Raw genomic sequence first — 5,048 nt, 5'->3', positions numbered from 1 at the left:
AATATTGCTATGTAACTGTTATTTGTTGTATTTCATGTACTGTGCCTGGTTCACCAGCAGGTGGCAGTGTATCTGGCAGAGAGATATCTTTACATAGAATGGAACTTAACTTTCCATTCTCCCCCTTTTGGGCAGAAGTAGGCTAGTCCTGCTTCCTACCAAGGGAGGGGTTACAGGAAGCTATATTCGTTCTAGTCTAGTTGAGTCAAGAGTTGGAAGCAGACGAGTCAAGATGGCGCAGTGAGGGGAATGCCCCCCCCCCTTCAGCAGGCATCTCCCAAGAGAAGCAGCCCATAGAGTACCCTGGCTCCTTACAGTTTAGATACAGAGTATCACAAAGGGGTAACCCCGCTCCAAGGTACCAGAACTGTCAGCAAGTCCAGTACCCAGACCAAAGCCAGAGTTTAGCACAGCAGAAAAAGAGAAAGCAAGGTATCCAAGCTTGCCTGCCAGTTTACCCCCAAACCTGCTGGAGCCAGATACAGACCAAATACTGTCTGGATGCAAGTTTATTCAAAGCTGTTGAATTTGATAAAGTCTGGACTCTTACTCCATCATCTATCACTCTCCCCTTTATTGCTATGGAGCCTAAACCTGAGGAGCGACGGTATTCAGGTAGGAGCACCGTGACACACAAAACTAATAAGGTCATATCACCACTCTGCAATCCTAAAAACCTGTGACATAATCGGCCCTGGGGGTGGCACATTGCACATCTCCTGGGGCTTGTGGAGGTGACAAAGGTTTCAGAGGGGAGAAGCAGGGGCGTAGCTATAGTGGTAGCAGGGAAAGCGGCTGCTATGGGGCCCCAACTGAAATGAGCCCTCCCGGGAGATAGACTAAAATATTTTTTTTGTCAGGGCCCCCTCAAGTGTTATACAATTACATATACAGTGACAGTATATAAAGTGATATGAGATACAGTATATATGTGTATAAAATGGACAGAGCGGCTGTCTGGCCTGGCCTGAGAGTGTTCTCTTGACTAGCTCCAGGAGTGAGGGTTTGCACGGGAGGAGGGGATTGCTTAGGGGAGTGGGCAATGAAAAATTGGTTGTGGGGCCAAGTCAGTTCTAGTTACGCCACTGGGGAGAAGTGCACATCTACAGCTAGACCAACTCACTCACTGGAATCTTCTGGAACCAGGGGGTGGAGCCAGCCCACATCCTGAGCTCCGGCGAGAGCTGGGCCAGATTATTAATTCTCCCCTGCCTGGCTGGAACAACTATGTGCACAGTGCATGGCATGAACGTTACACATGAACATCCCATAACAAACCATAACCAGCATATTCTGACCCATGTAGATCTGATATTAATAAGTTATCCTAAAGATAAACCATCAGTATAAAAGTCCCCGAGAACCCCATTTAAAAAGGCAGGAGTCCGTAAAGAACTTATAGATGACAGTCTAAAAGTGATATACAGGTATTATCCAGTGAGCCCGTCATGTTATCAGCCGCTCAATATCACAATCAGCCTTAAAGGGAACCTGTCACCATAAAATAGACTCCGATCTGCAGGCAGCAGGTTATAGAGCAGGAGGAGATGAGCAGATTAATATTTTGTTTTCTATAGTCATGTAGGAGGGTCTATCAATGATTGACAGCCAACTCTGCATCACTAAGCATACAGGGAAGGCTGTCAATCACTGAGTAGTCCCGCCCACTGGACTCCTAACCATAGAAACAGCAGAGGTGTAAATGATGCAAGTTCAGCTCCTCCTGCTCTATAATCTGCTGCCTGTAGATTACACTGTGTTTTCATGATGACAGGTTCCCTTTAATGGATCAGGTGTGAATTACATCATATCCATCTGAGATCAAGCAGAACCAAGTCTCTAACAAACCACTAAATGCTCCGGTAGATTTATTTTCATCTATATCTATATTAAGCTTTAGTGAAAATGACTTTCTATTATGTGGAAGGAGGTTTTTGTACGGCTCTGTATCACTGTGTGAGAGGATAGCTATAACCCTGCTGACAGTAATAATGTCCTGCATCGTCTTCTGTCACTCCACTGATTGTTAATTTGTAATTAGATCCAGATCCAGATCCAGTGAACCGGGCTGGGACTCCTGTATGTCTGCTGCTTGTACTATAGATAAGAAGACTTGGCCGTTCTCCTGGTTTCTGTTGGTACCAGGCTATAACATTGCTTACACCTTGACTGGTTGTACATGAGATGTCTACTGTATCTCCTGGGGACACAGAGGTATAATCTGGAGATTGGGTCAGTACAATCTCTCCACAGGATCCTGAGGAGAAAGAAGAGGAGACATGAATGGATTTCTATCCTAGCTGTAATATGTCCTCTGTGCTGCTGGACGTTACACTGTGTCAGTGACTCTCACCATGGATAGAGATCAGTAGGACACACAGCAGAAGCCCCTGAGAAGCCATCTTTATGTCTCTGGAGTGACAGGCACAGACCATAGAGATGTCACCTGAACAATGTGTCCTATATAACAGCTGGAGTCACTGGGGAACGGCCCCTGAGAGGAAATACACAAATATATGGAAATTACCTTCTACAGATGTGTCCTTCTTAACATTTCACATAAGTCGTCATATCCTGGGAGTGATTGAAGCATGTATACTGGGAAACTGGGTGGGACGAAGAAGGCCTATACTAACATTTGCTACAGGTCCCTATGAGATCCGTGTGCGCCCCTGTCAGGAACCATGCAAATCATGAAACCTCAATAATGTAGGTACAAATTCACTGGGTAGCCGAATGAGCATGCTCATGATATGTCACCGATAGTGGAGATGGGTCAATCCCTTTAAAGATTAAAAATACCACTGCAAAAAAATAGTTTTTGTCCTCATGGATATTTTAGCACATGGTTGAGCCTAGTCATATAGTTTATTAGCAGTAAACTCCGTCACCCATGTATTTTTAAATCCTCAAAAATTTAGAAACAAAAACGGAAATGGAGAATGTCACCCTTTCTTTTAGGGACTCATTGCATCGTTCATAGGGGATGATATCTCTGTACATGCAGAGCTTGTTCGGCAGCGCAGACTGCAGATCTGTACTAAGGACCTGGAGCCATATGGTCTCCATACACAGCCGTACAGACCGTGCACCGGGCTCTGACATATGCATGAGCCCCTAGGAGGAATCCATTTTTCAAAATAAGCACAAATATATTGAGTTTTTCTACCCCTAAAATGTAAGCATATTTTAAAGAAACCATCTTTTTCCTTCCCGCTCTATTATAGACATAGGTTACAGGTTCAAGATGAACCGTTGAAATCATATAAAATCCCTCTGCCAAATGTATAATAATTGAAAAGGCATTAAGATTTACTCTGCCCAGTTACATTATAAAGATTATGTCATCACTTGTCTTTAAGAGGATTAAATAGTTAATGTTTATGGTGGCTATGCATAGTTAGCATGCATGTGTATCTCACTCAGCATGGAAGGCCTGACATACACTCGAAATTCAAATAAAGGAAAGGCAGTGAAGGAAAATCCTTCATCAAAAGGGTTTTCCAAGATTTATGTTTACTGATGACCTATCCTATCCAAGTCCCATCGGATCACTTTTTATGTGCTCTTAAAAATGTCACCACTATTAAATTCAGCCAAATCTCTTTGCTGGTCGGTTCTGATCTAAACATATTTGATAGAAAACAGAGGGTGGTTATTAACGGCATACACTCATATTGGGTCACTGTCACTAGTGGGGTACTTCAGGGGTCAGTATCGGGCCCTATTCTCTTTAATATATTTATTAATGATCTTGTGCAGTAAAATATCAATTTTGCAAATGTTGTGGATGTTGAGTTCTGATGGATCCACTTACATTTTTAAATAAAAAAAATCTATTTGTTTTCTGTACATTTCAAAACTAAACTTCATACCAGTTTTGTTACATTTGAGGATAGACAGAAGCTCATCTGACAGATATTTCTCCCATCCCCCAAAAATTCAAATGTCATTGGTATATTGATCCCAAAAGGAAATCTGTCGTGTGTAAAAGTTCAAAACACCAGTGAAAAAGGGTTGATCCTCGCAATACCATAAAAAAAAAGATTTGTATCATTTGATAGCGCTCTGCCTTATTAATGTATTTCTAGCTGCAGTACGTGCACAGCTCCTGGACAGGAGTGATCCACGGCTGAGTAATGTTTAGAAATTGGGCTGCGACCAAGAGTAAAGTTAGTACTGGAATTCTACCCACCAATTCTTCCATACCCTGGTTACTACTAAAATACAGGGTGGCCCACGAAAAAGTAGCCGCCTCCAATATTTCCAAATCAAACTACCTAATAGTAAATCTGTCTAATTTGTCCATAGCAACCAAGCAGAGCTCAGCTTTCATTTTTTCAGAGCCATTGTGGAAGGCTATGTGCAAAGCAGATTGTTTGCCAAGAATTACCAGGAACAAAACCACCAGCTAAACGTTGTATTCAGAGTCTGAATAGTATTATAATAATGCATTCACTTGCTCGTTCATCTTGTCATACTATCGCTGGGCTACTTTTTTGTGGGCCACCCAGTACATTCCATTGTACCTAAAGGATTAAAACTTAACCTGGAGTGCAATGTATCGAGAGCAATTCTTGGATAACGATCTTAGTTTTTTGTCATAACTAGTGTTGATCGAGCACCGTAGTGCTCGGGTGCTCGGGGGCTCGGGCCGAACACATCGGGATGTTCGGGTGCTCGACCGAGCACCCGAGTATAATGGAAGTCAAGGTGAGAACCCGAGCATTAAAATAGGTGCCTGGTTCATAGAAAAATGTCATAAATTTATGGAAACACCACTGAAATGGTTCTGTAACAGCATGGGGAGGATGTCTGGATGCATCTTGGACTCGCAGGTCGCTGCTGGGAACGATGTTGTCCAAATAGTACGCCACATTTACAGACTGACAATAATACGCACAAAACCAAAGAAAAAAAAATCGATTTTAGAGGAAAAATTTATAGGAAAAATTATTTCCTGTATATTTACTTGTATATAAAGTGCAAGTGCTGGCAAAAATTACAAGGAAGAGGCACTCCGATACAACCTGTATATCACATAAAGG

General features: G+C 42.5%; 1 long non-coding RNA gene across 1 annotated transcript; it reads right to left on the bottom strand.

Moving 5' to 3' along the window:
* Positions 1 to 2,088: 2,088 nt before the first annotated feature.
* LOC120990462 lies at positions 2,089 to 2,513 on the bottom strand. Its single transcript, XR_005776417.1, has 2 exons — positions 2,354 to 2,513; positions 2,089 to 2,257 (listed from the first exon to the last, which is right to left on the bottom strand). It is a non-coding gene; the product is annotated as an uncharacterized LOC120990462 (long non-coding RNA).
* Between the last annotated feature and the right edge of the window lie 2,535 nt (positions 2,514 to 5,048).

The sequence above is a fragment of the Bufo bufo genome, chromosome 2 (assembly GCF_905171765.1).
Source record: "Bufo bufo chromosome 2, aBufBuf1.1, whole genome shotgun sequence".
Classification (NCBI taxonomy): Eukaryota; Metazoa; Chordata; class Amphibia; order Anura; family Bufonidae; genus Bufo; species Bufo bufo.
This window is presented reverse-complemented; position numbering and strand designations above follow the sequence as displayed.